The sequence below is a fragment of the Lycium barbarum genome, chromosome 2 (assembly GCF_019175385.1).
Source record: "Lycium barbarum isolate Lr01 chromosome 2, ASM1917538v2, whole genome shotgun sequence".
Classification (NCBI taxonomy): domain Eukaryota; kingdom Viridiplantae; phylum Streptophyta; class Magnoliopsida; order Solanales; family Solanaceae; genus Lycium; species Lycium barbarum.
In genome coordinates, this window is record NC_083338.1 from 140,739,567 (window position 1) to 140,759,403 (window position 19,837).

At 36.6% G+C, this 19,837-nt stretch overlaps 1 long non-coding RNA gene across 1 annotated transcript; it reads right to left on the reverse strand.

The window, feature by feature from the left end:
* Positions 1-753: 753 nt before the first annotated feature.
* On the reverse strand, positions 754-19,507 carry LOC132623021 (uncharacterized). Its single transcript, XR_009576077.1, has 4 exons — positions 19,011-19,507; positions 7,644-7,704; positions 2,505-2,555; positions 754-1,156 (listed from the first exon to the last, which is right to left on the reverse strand). It is a non-coding gene; the product is annotated as an uncharacterized LOC132623021 (long non-coding RNA).
* Positions 19,508-19,837: the final 330 nt, after the last annotated feature.

Genomic DNA, 19,837 nt, shown 5'->3' on the forward strand with positions numbered 1-19,837 from the left:
CACTTACCAATGATGCATCGATTCCCTTCTCTCCTCAATTTCATATCAAAACAAATTAAATAACGAATAGTTATTCCAAGCTTTACCATATTGAGCCCGTGCATAGCAAGGAGCAGTAACAATCTAGTTCTACAATAAGGGTCTGTTTGGAAAGCCACCTGGTAATTGGAATTGGTGTAATTACTACCCTAGTAATTACACAACCTAGTAATTACACAGTATTGTAATTACAATGACCTGTTTGTTTGTCATAATGTAATTACAGTGTAATTACAAGCGTGTTGTTTGGTTGCACAAGTGTAATTACACAGTTAGTTTAATTTTAAAATAAAACTTCACTATAAAAAATTTAAAATTAATATTTAAAAAATATGTGCCTTTATACATGATATTAAATTAACTATTTAATAACACATTATTTCTTGAAAATATGTTAATTAATAATCATATATTTGTAACTAATATTGTAAAAAATAGTTGATATATAATTTTATTTATAAATATAATGCCACAATATTATTCAAATGTTTAACAAAAATTCTATCAATTATAAGTGAAAAATAAACAACAAGCAATGTGAAATAACAAGTCAATAGTATTAAAACAAATAAATTAAAGTAAAAAATATAAACTAAATTCAAAATCCAAAAGAATTTTTTTAACATAATACTCTTATGTCAAATTCCAACATTACATAAGTAAGTTTCAACGTAACATAAGTAAATACTCCTATAATTCAAAAGAAAGGGAATATAATGTCACGACCCAACCCCGTAGGCCGCGACTAGTGTCCGTGCTGGACACCCATACGTACCCAATAACCCAAACCAGCATATTAACAGAATATATCAATATGAGGGTCAATTGGCGCTACTAGTTGTCACAGATAAACAGTTATAGCACAAGCAAGCCGATAAGGCTATCACAGATCATATCAACCCAAAACATATACAGAACCCACACAAGTATGTCTACAGACCTCTACAGAACATGACAAAATCATAAGACGGGACAGGGCCCCGTCGTACCCCTGAATAATGTACATATATACAATAGCAACAGACTGTGCCAAAATATAGGCTCTGGACAAAAGAGCGCTCCAGAATAGCAGAATAGATGTCCTAGGCAGGCGGGTCAGCAAATCTGTCTTCAGTACCTGCGCGACATGAAAACGCAGCCCCCGGAGAAAGGGGGTCAGTACGAAATATGTACTGAGTATGTAAAGCACGGAACGTAGTAAACAAAGTCATAATCGAAGCAGAAGATACAGAAAATGAACGGAATATCCAGATTAGCAAAATGCTGATCATAAAGCATAAATAGTACTTGCAGAAAACGTATGTCATACCTGGTCCCATTACGGAACAAAATCATAACCGGAACAGAGCGTACAGAAAAGTGAGTGTGATATCCAGAGTATCAAATGCATATTTTTAAAACATAAAGAGTGTGTACAGAAACATATGCCATATCATATCCGGCCCCTGCCAAGGGACTCGGCAGACAGAACGTGGTCACCCCCCGACACTGGTGCCACAACACATAAGGATCAGAAAAGGGGAATAACCCCGTAACATAACATATCATATCAGATGACCATATCAGATCATATCATATCATATCAAATGTGTGTACATGGCACAACATACTCCACAACCCATGTACAAGTATACCTACCCCCTCACATCGAGGCACGACGAACAATGCAGTGGAATACGCTTAACAACATATCCTGGCCCGGGCTCAGTGGGGGAAACATTGAGGCATCCACGAATGGAGCAGTGAGAAACTAAATGCAATAAAAATACCACATATTTCCAGAGACTCAATGAGGCATATCGAATAACATATCGTAATTATGAAATCGGACAGAATCATGGTAAGCGTATGTCGGATGTCATAACGAGTTACGGAAAAATAATCCTTCTGAGATCGTTTTCATATTCCAAAATTGTTTACACGACTCAAGGGAATAATTCAAACAACTTTCGTTTAGTAGTTAAAAGGATAGTTAAAAACGTTTCATTTTATATTGTTCGAAAATAAGGCAAAGCGGGAATAGTAGGAGACTAAATGAGACACAAAACATCATACCTTTACAGAGACTCAATAAAGTATTTAGAATAAGTATCATTAGTAGTTAGAAGAGTAGTTAAGACGTTTCCTTGAAAATTGCTTGAAATCAAGTTACAAATTACAATAAGGGTGAAATTGGGAATAGTGGGCCCACCTCGGGACAACCGAAGCGGTGGGCTCAAATTACGTATATTAAGCTTATGGAGTCACCTACGGAGGTCCTAAGGACATTTCATAACTTTCTAGACAATTTGCGGAAGTTTACACAATTCTTTAACAAAACATACTTATAGGGTTCAATTCCACTGAATGAAAAAGGGATATTTTCAACTGCGGATTCCGATAAACAGAATATTTTTCGAGGCTCAAAATCCGATCCTAGTACACCTAGGACATGCCAAAAGAAGAATCGGGATAGCTTTACATACCTTATACGCTCTTTACGCCTTTCCAAATTCAATTCCCGTTTCGCCCAAAATCTACAAATGGTCACATTCACCAAATGTTAGCCATAAGATTTTAGGACCTAAATCTTAAATCAACACTTTTCTACAAAAATTTGGGCAGCATCTCCCCTATACATATAGCGCCCCCGAGAATTCAACTCGGCCAAAACAATCAACAACAACCCAACAACAACACCACCACCAACAACAATCATTATAAAACATAATATAACATAACTAGCCATCTTTCCAACATAATGTCATAACCTTCACTCCAACTTCGTATTTTCAAATCAATATCGACATTTTCGTATTCATTACTAATCAAGATCATTACAACACATTTCGGAAGCATTTCATATCATTTCCACAAAATATTCACAAGATATACAAAATATACAAACTTTCCACCAAAGTCATAATTCATCCAAAGCTTCTAATCTTTAACATACTTATTCACAACATGCTTCTATCTTCCAAGTTCATCAACAATCACCATAATTTGCACCTTAACAACTTCATTTCCATAATGTCATAAAATCATACTAAAACGACATAAGCTTCTACATTCCATTTCAATGCTAACTTAAACCATTTTACTTTCATTTACATTGCAAGGATCATAACAACACAACTAACATATTAAACGACATTAATTCATTTCCGTTTCAATTTCCATATACCACACGGCCAACACCTATATTTCCAACTTCAACCAAATTCATTCAACTTTCATTCTCAATATGAATTCCACCATATTCCTAACTAGAATACAACACAAAATTCAACTCACCATATGTATACAACATATATACCCACACGGCCACATGCACTCTCACACACCCACTTTGCAAACTTTCATATTTCCATAATTTATACTCATTTCTACATACTACAACATAAACCAACCTTCATAACATAGTAAGGAGGGATAAATTCTTACCTTATTTCTTCAACTTCTTCACTTAACCAAAGTGTGAGATTGATGAAACAAATGCTCTATCCTCCCAAACAATTGCACCAAGTTATAGAGGACTCTTAATATAGTAGGAAAACCACAAGATAATAATTTTTGGATCAAGATTTTGAGGGGTAAAATTTTGGAGCTTATGGCCGAATGGCCTCTAATTTGTGCTCCTCTTGTTCTTGTTTTTCTCCTTCTCTGTTTTCTTGAACATTCTAATAGATAATGACTACTTATATTCATTTTTTTGCACATGGAAAATATTCATTAAATTGGTGGACTTGGGCCAAGTGATGGCCGGCCACCCCTTACACAATTGGGCCTAAATTTTTATTATTTATTTGAGCCCAATGACTTATGGATCACATTTTGTAATTCCCGAAACTAATTTTCGAAATTTCAATTTTGCCCTTAGCTTTCTTCAACACTTCCACAACAATATTCTTTCATAAACAATTCTTGTGTTAAATAAAATCAATTATGACCTTATTTCTTGCAAGTCAAAATTACTTCGAATTTTCCAAATGTACGAAAACACGGGATATGACATATAAGTCTATAACCACGTTCACAACGAAATTATACTTTAATAACGCCACTCATTATATGCCAAGTTTGTTAATGACACATTCATTCTAATATTAAGAGATGTAGTTTCAAAAATTAGAATAATAATATTGTTATGCTAAATGAATAAAATTAAAAAAATTAAAAATTACGAGCAATTACATGGAACCACAAGAAGTAAAGGTTGGAAATGAGAAGAAAGGGAATGAAATATAAATAATATAAAAAGAAAAATATATTTTAAAAAATAAAAATAATTAAAAAGTAAAAATAAAAAATAAAAAAATTAATTAGAAAAGCAAAGAAATTAAAATAAAATAAAAAAGAAAAGAAATAAAATAAAATAAAAAAGAAACAAACTAAAAAGTAACTCTGTAATTACAGGGTGTAATTACACCCAATTCTCAGCCCCCCCCCCCCCCCCCCCCTTGAGAATTGGAGAGTGTAATTACACCCTGTCAATTACACCCAATTCGCACCTAACTGTGTAATTACCTAGTCAAACAAACAGGCCAAACTGTGTAATTACACTCAATTACATCCAATTCCAATTACCTGGGTGGCTTTCCAAACAGACCCTAAGTGTCATTTGCTAAAAACAATTCTAGGATCCAAATGAAACGTGCATGTGATGCTCCAAATTAAGATGTGCGTTTCAATGTAAAAACTCAAATGTATCGGATATTTATACTAAATTAACGAATACATGACATGTGTTTTAACACACACAATTTTTACTTAACCGTGGTTATAAAATATTGAAGATTGTAGAATAATAATTAAAAAAAGTATAATTTTTTTATGAAAAATGAAAAAAAAAAAGTAAGAAAGGCTACATATTGTTCAACAATGGAAATATTTTAGAACTTTAAATTAAACAACCCAAATTCTCATGTTTATAAATGATGTTTTTTCAACAAGATCCAAGATAATGTATTGCTCAGACATGAATAACAACTTATTAACTTGAATGAATATAAATAATATAATAATACTACTATCACATGTTATGAACTCAAAAGCTTTATGTCTAGTAATACTACTCCATCCTATCTATCGCTTGTTTTGAATCATAAGTTTCAAAAATCTTTTTATTAAATGAAAAATAATCATATTTTTTCTTTAACCTGCTCCAATAATATTTCTGAATTCTAATAAAACACATTTTTCATGTCACCCTAAAGCCCCAGAGACTTCACAGGAATTGAAAAACATTATAGGACATTAATTATATTTATCCGGATAACTTGTGTGCTAATACTGGTAAAAACACCACTTACGATTTCATTTATTTTCTGTAGATAACTATGGTGAATACGTGGAATCAAATACGCCTTGAATCGGCCAAGCACAACGACGAGGAACTTGAGTACTTCCGGTCCAACTGGATGGCCGAGGAGACTTCACGGGAAATGGAAACTCTAGTTGGTTTGAGGAGGGAACTACAGCGGATCTATAGGAGCATCTCGAGTAAATTATTCATACTCCGCCATCTCCACCCTAGGCGGGGCATAAGGATGGTTGCATAGGCAGTTAGGTACTGCCTGGTAGCAACAACTAGGAGGCAAAGAGCAAAAACACGGGGGCTTCAAACACATAAAAGAGTTGTGGAGGACTATAAACGTCGTGCTTCTGGGTCCAGGGAAAATTTTCAAGCTAATCGGAGTTACAGATGTTAGTATCCTTCGAAAGGTGAGGGACGTCATACCTAATAAGGTATTGACTTTCTCAGTTGGCCATACAATTTCTGCTCAGGTTTTGGAACAGATGCAGGACATGGCACGTGGATTAAGACTCGAGGTCTTAGGGATCTACAAACCTCAGCTCTGTTTGAGCATAGAGGGAGAGATTCCGCACACTCAACGAGGGGAAGCCCAAGCTCTCGGGTTTGCCTTTCAAGGCATCTACGGTCACTGATCATACTTGGCGTTGGGTTTACATATCTTGACTTAGTGTTTCTTTTGCATTTGATGACTTGTATAGATCTGCTTATATAGATCTACTTACCTTGAGGACTTGTATACATCAAAGTAGACTTAGTTGTATTGACTTTGTATAGATCTACTTTGCATCCTTTAACGTTGGTATCACTTCTGTTCTGTTGTATAGATCAGACTGTGACATATTAGCTCTTCAATTTGGGCCTAAAAGTATTCTTTCCAAATAATCTTCAATTTCAGCCTTATTTCCTTTCCTTTTTTTTGGGTAATATAATAATTAATTATCTTTATAAAAATAGAATAAATATGATTACCAAGTGTAGAGACTTTGACCAAATATTTAATTTGATATTTTAATATATTATATTTATGATATAATATTACATATGAATACATATTTGTAATCTAAATATATCATTATCTTGTATGTTTATTTATAAATATTTTTTTTTTAAAAGCAATGTGAGTAGGGAATGATGTTTATAAATGATATTTTTTCAACAAGATCCAAGATAATGTATTTCTCACACATGAATAACAACTTATTAACTTGAATGAATATAAATAATATAATACTACTACCATCACATGTTATGAACTCAAAAGCTTTATGTCTTGTAATACTACTCCCACCTATCTATCGCTTGTTTTGAATCATAAGTTTCAAAAATCTTCTTATTGAACGAAAAAATTATCATATTTTTTCTTTAACCTGCTCCAACAATATTTCTGAATTCTAATAAACCACATTTTTCATGTCACCCCAAAGCCCCAAAGACTTTACAAGAATTGAAAAACATTATAGGACATTAATTATATTTATCCGGAGAACTTGTGTGCTAATACTCGTTAAAATACCACTTACGATTTCATTTCATTTCTATAGATAACTATGGTGAATACGTGGAATCAAATACACCTTGAATTGTCCAATCACAACGACGAGGAACTTGAGTACTTCCGGTCCAACCGGATGGGCGAGGAGACTTCACGGGAAGTGGAAACTCTAGCTGGTTTGAGAAGGGAACTACAACGGATCTACAGGAGCATCTCGAGTAAATTATTCATACTCCGCCATCTCCACCCTAGGTGCCCCTAAGGATGGTTGTACAGGCAGTTAGGTACGGCCTGGTAGCAACAACTACGAGGCAAAGAGCAGAAACACGGAGGCTTCAAGCATATAGAAGAGTTGTTGAGGACTATAAACGTCGTGCTTCTGAGTCAAGGGAAAATTTTCAAGCTATCCGGAGTTACTGATGTTAGCACCTGTCACGACCCAATTTAGGACCCTGACCGGCACTATGGGGTAGGATTCCCAAAGCAAGCCTTAACGGGAATTTACAGAAGATCAACTAGAGTTTCCCCTATTTTTATGACTATCCAAAACTTTCCTGTCTCAAAATCAACAACAGAAATATCCAATCTCAACCAAACTAAATGCAATCATCCTCAATCAACCCGTTTTCAATGTAATAATACTAAAACATTTCTGAAATACGGGAAAACGACTAATACTAGTCACCAGTCTATAACAAATAAAGAATGCTCATGGAATAAATCAAATGACTGTGGAGCAACTCTAAGAGTTCAAAATAAAAGATCGTAATAAATAATAGACTCTTCGCCTATGCGAACAAGTGCGGGGCTCACCAGAAACTTTCAACTCGTGCTCTCTAGTTACCGTAATCCTCACCAATATCACCTGCGGTCTCTGTAAAAAAAATAGTGAGGAGTGAGACGCTTGCTCAGTGAGTAATAACACTTAACCACAACCGTTTTTATTGGGGACAATTCATAAAACATGCTGGTATAAAAAAAAAATATTTTTTTTTAGTTATGTTTCGGGTGACCTGACTTCGGGAGGTCATAACCCTATCGGAATTTGGGAATTTGGGAAAACTCATAAAATGAAAGTTGTAGATAATTTAAATAACTTTCCAACCATATACTATGGGCTTATAGGTGACATCTGGATAAAGAGTTATGGACGTTTTAATGCAGAAAGGTCAAGCTGGACAGCAAAATTCGGCCCAACCCGATTCCAAGTTGGGTCAGGCCCAACCCCTTAGCCCATTAAGGAATATTTTCAGCTCCCTTCTTCATTTCCAGACCAAGAATTTCCAGAACCTCCTAGAAAGAGAGAGAAGAGAGTAGAGAGAAAAAAAACCAAGATTTGATCAAAATCTGAGCTCCGAATCCCAAAGCTCGTGCAGAGAAAAGTGTAGTACGAGTTGTCATCGTCATTTTAAGCTAAATATTGACCTTGGGGAAGGAGATTTTCGTGGTTGAGCTACTTCTAAGGTATGTATAAGATTTATTTTATGTTATTAAAGTGTTTATTTGGAGTTTTAACGGATTAGAACGGAGAAAATAGCATTATAAACTCGTTTGTTGGCTTATTGCAATTTATGGATTTGCGGCTGTTTTGTTGGATTTAAATGGGTGGAATTAACGGAGTTATGATGTGTAATAATTGTTGATGTTGTTATTGATGTTGTTGATAAGTTGTTAACGGCTGTTAGTGTTTTTAGCATAACTCCTTGTATACAGCTCCGTTTTGAGTGATTCAAGATGTTCTGGAAAGCTATTTCATAGACCTAAAACTTTCATCAAGGCTATAAAACCCAGTTTTTCCTTTAGCTACTCGAAAAGGGGTGATGAAGTGCAGGGGGAGGTGCTGTCCAGATTTCTGTTTTGAACATTCTACATGGACTGCTGTTAGTAGTTTAAGCATATATTTTTGTACAAAATTGCTGTAGGGGTGATTCGAATTTCTATGAGACCCTAAGACATATATCTACAACTTTCATTGAGGACACAAAGTCCAGTTTTTCCATTTACCCCTTAGAAACTGAGCAACAATACAAGACAGTAGTGCTGTCAAGAATTTCTGTTTTGATAGTTTGGGCTGATTTTCGTTGATTTCGTGTTTAGTTATGATGTGCTGGGACTTTTGAACTTAAGTAGATATTTATTTGTGTATTTAAGGTATATATGCTCTTGTACAAGCTAAGAGAAATTATTTGACGAAGTGGACTTTGATTGGTCTATGGCGTAGATGATTTGAACTCCTCGAGTTGTGGTAGAACTTGTTGTGTGGTAAAACGCCAAGATTTGTGTATAAACTTGAACTTAAAATATCTTTATTTTTCTGGAATTTTTAAGTATCTTGATGAGTTATTTCTTTACTCTTCATCTTATATTATTGTATGGTTATTGTCTCAAGTATTGCAAGACTTTTGCTAAATCGCTCACTTGTACGAATTGCTTGATCATTTTGCATTCTTGTTGGGACTTTGTCCTTCTTGTTATGGTGACTAGTCATCGATATTGTCATGCCCCTCGATTCGGATCTTGCCCATCTTGACTTTGGATTTACATTTTGTCTTGACGATGGATTTTCGTCCATTTTCGAGTACGAGTGGAAAGCCACTTTCAACATGGTTCTTGATTCTCTTGATATTGGGTGACGACCCTTCTTGATATGGGCTTCGGTCCTTCTTGATTTCGGGGCTTCGACCCGTCTTGACATTAATTGTGCTTGGTGTAATGGCATGACGTACATATTGGGCGAAATTGGTTATTTGACAAATTCTCTTGAATTGAAGTATAAGCTTTCTTGATACTTGAGCCTTAGTATATTAGTAATGATATCTTGAAACTCTCCAAGGTTTGTATTCGATATTTTGATATACTTGTTCACTTGGGCTTATTGTTACCTTATTGAGTCACTACGGTGAACAAGGGAATTGGAGAATTTAACGGCTCCAAGCCCAAAGTTTATACACCACTAAGCTTCATGCTTAGCGATAGTTGTTTTCTACCGTAGGTAATGCGCGAGATGAGGTATGAAGATGGCCATTTGGAGTAGACTTTTTGGGAGCCCTTGTGAAGATCACATCTACATATGCATCTAGTTTTTGTAAATTTTTGGGGACTTGTACATGATACATGTGTGGCACTTACGTATGAAATTTTGAAGGCTTGTGGAAAACAAGACCATGTGCTTGTAACTTAAACTTGATGTCTGGTATTGCTATTTTAGGGTGTGTTTTTAACCCAAGTCATGCCATATACTGAATTTGTATTTTGTCTTGTAATTATGTACAAAGGATGATAATAGTTTTGTGATAATCACTAGTTTGAGTTTTGTGCATCTTATGGACCCGTAATGGTGTTGATTTAGAAATAAAATTTCAAAACGAAGCTTCTTAAATGTGTTAACTATTTGAGAAGGGAATTACCATTTTAAAATGATACTCTGCTATTTTATTTCATCTAAGAAATTTTTTGGAGCGCACAAAAAAAAATGTCGTACTTCCAAATTTTTTCGGATGGGCCTTTTTCCGCTATTAAATATATTTGTGAATATATTTTGGCATAAGTTCCTTCTAAACGGTGTAAGTGTAAAATTGGCTTTTGTTCGTAATAGTGTCCTCCCAAAGGGGGGGGGGGGGGTGCTACAAGTGTTGGTATCAGAGCCTAGGTTTGTGATTCTAGGACTTTTGTTGTGATTTGTTGGTATATTGTTCCTTTTTGTCACATGTTTTTTTGTATATAGCGCATATGCATCATGTACATGTCCGTAATGCAGTGTGATCTTCCCTTATGTAGGAATCAAGTCGTGGCCTCTTCTACTTCTAATAAACTTATGGAAGCTGCTCGTGAGAGTTTAAATAACTCCAATGCCCAACCTGACCTATAAGAAGGGGTTGGAGAACATTTTGCTGATTCTAATCCTCCTAGTGCAAGTGGATCTGAAGCGGGAAATAATCAGGGTACGAGAGTTGGGCCACACCCTCAGATGAGTCATAGTGCTCCTGCTGTTGATCCCCCTTTTCAACAAATGGCTGATTTCTTTCGTCACATGGCTAGAAGAATGCCTGCCTCTGATGAAATGAACTTTGAGAAAATGAGAAAAATGGGTGGAGTTGAGTTTGAAGGCACTGTTGACCCTACAGATGCCGAGCAGTGGTTGGAACGGATTGAAAGAGTTTTTGAGCAATTAGAGTGTTCAGACGCTGTCAAATTTAAGTATGCTGTCTCATTGTTACAAAAAGATGCCTATGATTGGTGGGTAAGTGTACCGAATGCCAGGGCAAAACCTCCTGTTCTTACTTGGAATGATTTTGTGAAAGAATTTCATATGAAGTATGTCCCACCTGCTTATCATGATGCAAAAAAAAAGGAGTTCTTGAATTTAGAGCAAGGGAGTATGTCTATTGCTGAATATCAGCAGAAGTTTCTTAGGCTATCTCGTTATGCCGGTGGTATTATTAATAACGAAAAAGATAAGTGCAGGCGATTCGAAGACGGTTTGAATGATTCTATCAGAAAATCTGTGGCGGTCCTACAACTTGAAAACTTTTATAAATTAGTTTCAGCTGCTCTCACTTGGGAAAGGGTCGACAAGGAACAAGCTAGTAGAAATGAACACAAGTTCAGGAAAGCTGATGCAGATTCAGGAGGTCCATCAAAAAAAGGAAGGTTTGACAGTTCCAAAGCTAATACTGTTCGCAAGTTAGCCCAACATAAGCAAAATAGATCAAGTTCCTCTACTGCCAGCACTCCAAGCTATGGCCAAGGCAAGACTCGTATACCCACTTGTGCACAATGTGGAAAGAATCACTTTGGTACTTGTAGGAGAGCTTCTGGTGCTTGTTTTAATTGTGGGAGCTTCGATCATAAAGTGAAGGATTGTCCTAATCCTAACCCCACTTCTTCTCCGCGTACGGAAGGCTCGGTTCAAAAACCTATTACCACTCCCTCTCAAGGGAATAGAGGTGCAAGATCTAGAAACACACAAGCAACAGGTGCGGGTGGAGCCAACCAAGCTAGTGGGTCAAGAGCTACAGCACGAGCTTATGCGATGAGACAGAGGGATGACCAAGATGGAGCAGATGTGGTTGTTGGTAAATTTCACTTATTCGGCTTATGTGTTGTTACATTATTTGATCCTGGTTCTACACATTCCTATGTTTGCTCATCATTGGCTTTTCCTGAAAATGTGAAATCTGTGAGACTCGATTGTGGTGTGCTTGTCCAAAGTCCTTTGGGTCAACAAGTTATTTGCAATAAAATCTATCGAGGTTGTCCCTTGGTGATTCAAGATCTAGTCTTCCCTGCTGATTTGATTGAAATGCCTTTCCAAGACTATGATGTCATTATCGGTATGGATTGACTTTATAGATACCATGCGGTAGTTGATTGTAGGTCGAAGCATGTGACCTTTAGAGCTCCTTCACTTTCACACATCATTATTCAAGGTGAAAGATCATTGACATCTAATATTATCTCCGCGGTTGTGGCAAGGAAGATGATCAGACAGGGTTGCGAAGCTTATCTTGCTCATATATTTGATACACACCTGGAAAGTCCAAGCCTTAAGGATATACCAGTGGTGTGTGAATTTCCTGATGTCTTCCCTGAAAACCTCCCCGGACTGCCCCCAGAAAGGGAGGTTGAATTTCCTATAGAGGTTGTTCCTGGAACTACTCCTATTTCTATAACGCCTTATCGAATGGCTCCAGCAGAATTAAAGGAGTTGAAGAATCAATTGCAAGAACTTCTTGAGAAAGGTTTCATTCGCCCGAGTATTTCTCCCTGGGGAGCTCCTGTTCTATTTGTGAAAAAGAAAGATGGGACTCTTAGGCTTTTTATTGATTACCGGCAACTGAACAAGGTAACAATTAAGAATAAATACCCACTGCCTAGGATTGATGATTTATTTGACCAGTTAAAAGGTGCTAGTTTGTTTTCAAAAATTGACTTGAGGTCTGGGTATTACCAACTGCGGGTAAGGGAACAAGACGTCCCTAAAACTGCCTTTAGGACTCGATATGACCATTATGAATTTTTGGTGATGCCATTCGGGTTGACGAATGCTCCTGCGGCATTTATGGACCTGATGAACCGCGTGTTTAAGCCTTATCTTGATCAATTTGTGGTGGTCTTTATAGATGATATCTTGATATATTCCAAGAATAGTGAAGACCACAGAAAGCACCTTCGAATTGTTTTGCAAACTTTGCAAGAGAAAAAGTTTTATGCTAAGCTTTCCAAATGTGAATTTTGGCTTAGTGAGGTGGCTTTTCTGGGACATATTGTGTCGGCGGAAGGTGTGAAGGTGGATCCTAGTAAGATTCAAGCTATTGTCGAATGGAAACCACCTAAAAGTCCAACTGAAGTAAGGAGTTTCTTGGGTTTAGCGGGATACTATAGAAGGTTTGTCAAAGGCTTCTTCATTATAGCCTCCCCTTTGACTAAACTCTTGAGGAAGGATGTCAAGTTTGTATGGGATGACAAATGCCAGGAGAGTTTTGAAAAGCTCAAATCCTTATTGACACAAGCTCCTATACTTACTCTACCAACTGAAGGAAAAGAATATGTGATATATAGTGATGCTTCTTATCATGGTTTGGGTTGTGTCCTGATGCAAGAAGGGAAAGTAGTTGCATATGCTTCCCGAAAATTGAAACCACATGAATTGAACTATCCTACTCATGACCTTGAGCTCGCTGCCATAGTGTTTGCTTTGAAAATTTGGAGGCATTATTTATATGGTGAAAAGTGTCACATATTTACTGATCACAAGAGTTTGAAGTACTTGGGTACGCAGAAAGAGTTGAATTTGAGGCAGCGTAGATAGCTTGAACTCATTAAAGATTATGACTGCACGATTGATTACCATCCGGGTAAAGCCAATGTGGTGGCAGATGCTCTAAGTCGCAAAGCCTTTGCTAGTCTATCTCTAAGTCATTTGCCTTTGTTTATGAAATTAAGAGCCACGAATGCTTGTCTTGCATTTAATTCTGATGGCTCTATTGCTGCTAGTTTGCAAGTCAAGCCAGTTCTACTTGAACAAGTTAAAGAAGCACAGAAGTTAGATGATAAGCTTGTGAAATTGATCAAAGAAGTTCAAACTGGAGGAAAGCTTAATTTTAAATTAAGGGAGGATGGTGTTCTACTTTATCAAAATAGGTTATGTGTCCCTAAAGATGACAACTTGAGAAAATAAATTTTGAATGAAGCACATACTTCACCATATGCAATGCATCCTGGAGGTACTAAAATGTACCAAACTATCAAGGAACACTACTGGTGGAATGGTATGAAGAAGGACATTGCGGAATTTATTTCTAGATGTTTAATTTGTCAACAGGTAAAGGCCGAGCATCAAGTCCCAACTGGTTTGTTACAACCCTTGTCGATACCTGAGTGGAAATGGGAAAGAATAACTATGGACTTCGTTTCTGGGCTTCCACGCACTCAAGGAAATCATGATGCAATTTGGGTTATAGTTGATAGGCTAACCAAAAGTGCTCATTTCTTGGCTATCAGAATGGACTACCCACTTGAACGTTTAGCAGAATTGTACGTTAATGAGATTGTGAGGCTACATGGTGTCCCTGTATCTATTGTATCTGATCGAGATCCAAGGTTTACATCCAGATTCTAGACTAGCTTGCAAGAAGCTTTGGGCACTAGGTTGAACTTTAGTACTTCCTTCCATCCTCAGACAGACGGCCAGTCCGAGAGGGTGATTCAAATCTTGGAAGATATGCTTTGAGCTTGCATTATGGAATTTGAGGGTAGTTGGGACAGATACCTAGCTTTGATAGAGTTCGCTTACAACAACAGCTACTAAGCAAGTATTGGCATGCCTCCCTACGAAGCCTTATATGGGAGAAAGTGTAGAACTCCCTTGTTGGAGTGAAGTCGGTGAAAGAAAATTGGTTGGTCCTGAGATTGTACAACAAACTGAGGATAAAGTAAAAGTCATCAAGGATCGTATAAAAATTGCTTCGGATAGACAAAAGCCGTATGCTGATCTTAAAAGGCGTGAAATTGAGCATCAAGCGGGAGATAAAGTATTTTTAAAGGTTTCACCATGGAAGAAGATTATGAGATTTGGCCAAAAAGGAAAACTTAGTCCTCGGTTTATTGGACCATATGAAGTACTTGAGAGGATTGGGCCAGTTGCATATAAATTAGCTCTTCCACCGGAATTGGCTAAGATCCACAATGTCTTCCATGTTTCCATGCTTAGAAGATATCGCTCAGATCCATCTCATGTTCTTCCCGTTGAATCCATTGAGGTCAGCCCTGACTTGACATATGAAGAGGAACCAATCCAAATCTTGGCGCATGAGACAAAAGAGCTTAGAAACAAGAAAATTCCATTAGTAAAAGTCCTTTGGAGAAATCATTCTGGCAAAGAGGCTTCCTGGGAGCGAGAAGAGGATATGCAAATTCGATACCCACAGTTGTTTTGAGGTAAGTATAAAGTAAATTTCGGGACGAAATTTCTTAAGGGGGGGAGAGTTGTAACACCTCAAAATTTTCTTTTTTGAAAGTAACACCTCAAATTTTTTTTAGAAGAAAAAAATAATATTTTTTTTTAGTTATGTTTCGGGTGACCTGACTTCGAGAGGTCGTAACCCTATCCGAATTTGGGAATTTGGGAAAACTCATAAAATGAAAGTTGTAGATAATTGAAATACCTTTCCAACCATATACTATGGGCCTATAGGTGACATCTGGATAAAGAGTTATGGACGTTTTAATGCAGAAAGGTCAAGCTGGACAACAAAATTCGACCCAACCCGATTCCAAGTCGGGTCAGGCCCAACCCCTTAGCCCATTAAGGAATATTTTCAGCTCCCTTCTTCATTTCCAGACCAAGAATTTCCAGAACCTCCTAGAAAGAGAGAGAAGAGAGTAGAGAGAAAAAAAACCAAGATTTGATCAAAATCTGAGCTCCGAATCCCAAAGCTCGTGCAGAGAAAAGTGTAGTACGAGTTGTCATCGTCATTTTAAGCTAAATATTGACCTTGGGGAAGGATATTTTCGTGGTTGAGCTACTTCTAAGGTATGTATAAGATTTATTTTATGTTATTAAAGTGTTTATTTGGAGTTTTAACGGATTAGAACGGAGAAAATAGCATTATAAACTCGTTTGTTGCCTTATTGCAATTTATGGATTGGCGGCTGTTTTGTTGGATTTAAATGGGTGGAATTAACGGAGTTATGATGTGTAATAATTGTTGATGTTGTTATTGATGTTGTTGATAAGTTGTTGTTCTTGAATTTGAGAGAATAAAGTGTATGAAGATATTGTATACAAACCCGTTTTTGGATTGGGACTGCTGTTAGTGTTTTTAGCATAACTCCTTGTATACAGATGTTCTGGAAAGATATTTCATATACCTAAAACTTTCATCAAGGCTGTAAAACCCAGTTTTGCCTTTAGCTACTCGAAAAGGGGTGATGAAGTGCAGGGGGAGGTGCTGTCCAGATTTCTGTTTTGAACATTCTACATGAACTGCTGTTAGTATTTTGAGCATATATTTTTGTACAAAATTGCTGTAGGGGTTATTCGAATTTATATGAGACCCTAAGACATATATCTACAACTTTCATTGAGGACACAAAGTCCAGTTTTTCCATTTACCCCTTAGAAACTGAGCAACAATACAAGACAGTAGTGCTGTCAAGAATTTCTGTTTTGATAGTTTGGGCTGATTTTCGTTGATTTCGTGTTTAGTTATGATGTGCTGGGACTTTTGAACTTAAGTAGATATTTATTTGTGTATTTAAGGTATATATGCTCTTGTACAAGCTAAGAGGAATTATTTGACGAAGTGGACTTTGATTAGTCTATGACGTAGATGATTTGAACTCCTCGAGTTGTGGTAGAACTTGTTGTGTGGTAAAACGCCAAGGTTTGTGTATAAACTTGAACTTAAAATATCTTTATTTTTCTGGAATTTTTAAGTATCTTGATGAGTTATTTCTTTACTCTTCATCTTATATTATTGTATGGTTATTGTCTCAAGTATTGCAAGACTTTTGCTAAATCGCCCACTTGTACGAATTGCTTGATCATTTTGCATTCTTGTTGGGACTTTGTCCTTCTTGTTATGGTGACTAGTCATCGATATTGGCATGCCCCTCGATTCGGATCTTGCCCATCTTGACTTTGGATTTACATTTTGTCTTGACGATGGATTTTCGTCCATTTTCGAGTACGAGCGGAAAGCCACTTTCAACATGGTTCTTGATTCTATTGATATTGGGTGACAACCCTTCTTGATATGGGCTTCGGTCCTTCTTGATTTCGGGGCTTCGGCCCGTCTTGACATTAATTGTGCTTGGTGTGATGGCATGACGTACATATTGGGCGAAATTGGTTATTTGACAAATTCTCTTGAATTGAAGTATAAACTTTCTTGATACTTGAGCGTTAGTATATTAGTAATGATATTTTGAAACTCTCCAAGGTTTGTATTCGATACTTTGATATACTTGTTCACTTGGGCTTATTGTTACCTTATTGAGTCACTACGGCGAACAAGGGAATTGGAGAATTTAATGGCTCCAAGCCCAAAGTTTATACACCACTAAGCTTCATGCTTAGCGATAGTTGTTTTCTATCGTAGGTAATGCGCGAGATGAGGTATGAAGATGGCCATTTGGAGTAGACTTTTTGGGAGCCCTTGTGAAGATCACATCTGCATATGCATCTAGTTTTTGTAAATTTTTGGGGACTTTGTACATGATACATGTGTGGCACTTACGTATGAAATTTTGAAGGCTTGTGGAAAACAAGACCATGTGCTTGTAACTTAAACTTGATGACTGGTTTTGCTATTTTAGGGTGTGTTTTTAACCCAAGTCATGCCATATACTGAATTTGTATTTTGTCTTGTAATTATGTACAAAGGATGATAATAGTTTTGTGATAATCACTAGTTTGAGTTTTGTGCATCTTATGGACCCGTAATGGTGTTGATTTAGAAATAAAATTTCAAAACGAAGCTTCTTAAATGTGTTAACTATTTGAGAAGGGAATTACCATTTTAAAATGATACTCTGCTATTTTATTTCATCTAAGAAAATTTTTGGAGCGCACAAAAAAAAAATGCCGTACTTCCAAATTTTTTTCGCATGGGCCTTTTTCCGCTATTAAATATATTTGTGAATATCTTTTGGCATAAGTTCCTTCTAAACGGTGTAAGTGTAAAATTGGCTTTTGTTCGTAATAGTGTCCTCCCAAAGGGGCGGGGGGGGGGGGGGGGTCCAACAGACCTTCCCACTAGCGAGGGTTGTCACTGTAATCTGTAAATAAAAGGTGTACCAGGTCTAACGAACCCGCCGTTAGCTACGGGATCCTTCAAAGTCTCCTCCCATTAATACTTTTCTTTGTAAATAGTAGATACTCATATGAAAGCATTTTCAAACAAATACAGGGCATTTTAATTCTCATCAAATCATGTAATTTCATTACAGAAACGGTAAGCATATCTCAAGTTACAGTAAAACATATCTAGTAACGGTGAAAACAATTAGAATAACCGGAAAATATCTCAAGTAAACTGTTCGGTACCATATCAAGTAAAGGACTTGTCCCACATGCAATTTCAAAGCATCAGTAATGCATTTTATTTTTAAAATCATGTATAAACTATGAAGGTTATGAAAATACAAATTGTGGTAAGATTACTACTCACAGTACTCGTGTCGAAATACTAAACTCGTCACCACGTAAATTTGTAGGACTTCTTCAACTACCTATGTTATCACAAAATTATTCCATATATCTGCTTCATAAGCTTCCAATATAATCAGTTCAATCCTACTAATCATTCGTCAACCCCATATGCCTATTTCATGAAATTTGACTAGTGATTCCTTATAAATTCATGTAGGAGTAACTTGATGAGATGGAAGGTGGGTCATGATCTACATTTATTCTTAAATTGATACTCCAATCTCTAAATGGTAGAAGAAGTTGACTTATTAAAAATATCTTGTGCTATTTTACTGCTAGTAGTACTTCTCCCCTTACTGTGATGACTTATCACTTATTTTTGTAGCAAATCCATGGTTGCACTACACCGAGAAGGAAAAATTATGCTCCCTTTTTCTATTACTCAACTAATAAATTAATGATAGGCTGGTGTTGGTACAGGAAGGAAATCTCTCATAATTCACCAAAGTTAAAGTATGACTTACTTGTTCTTCTTCTTCCGTAATTTTCTTTCAGTGAAAAGGTGCTTTCCTTTGTTTTGTTCCTTTCACTGTTGTTGTTGTTGGCGGCCACTGATAATATAAAATACTCCCTTCCCTAATCCCTATTAAGTTCCCATCCCCGTCCTTTTCTTTTGGGCTTTGGCCCATTTTCCTTTATTTTATTTATTTATTTATCCTCTTTTTGATCTTTGTAAGGAATATGCTTGTTTTCTATATTTTTTTGTTTTTCTTTTCTAATCACCAAAATACCCATTATTAATTATGGGATATTACATAATCTTCACTTTAAGAAATTTGGTCCCCGAATTTAAAACAAGGGCATACCTGTAGACTGAAACAAGTGGGGATACTTGACTCGCATATCATTTTCCGATTCCCAAGTAGCTTCTTCAACTGTATGATTTCTCCATAAGACTTTCACGGACACAATATCTTTTGATCGTAACTTCCTTACTTGCCTGTCAACAATAGCCACTGGCTCCTCTTCATACGTCAAGTTCTCATCAAACGTTATAGTCGGTGCTTCCAACACACGAGAAGGGTCTATATGCATTTTCTTAGCATAGAAACATGAAACACTGGATGGATAAAAGACATCTCCCGAGGAAGTGCCAAACGATAAGCCACCTCTCCTACGCGGTCAAGTATCTCATATGGTCCTATAAATCTCGGACTCAATTTACCTCTTTTTCTGAATTGCAGCACACCTTTCATAGTAGTGACTCGCAAGAAAACTTTGTCCCCAACTGTGAACACTAAATCTCTTCTTCTCTTATCCGCATAAGACTTTTGTCTGCTTTGAGCCGAGA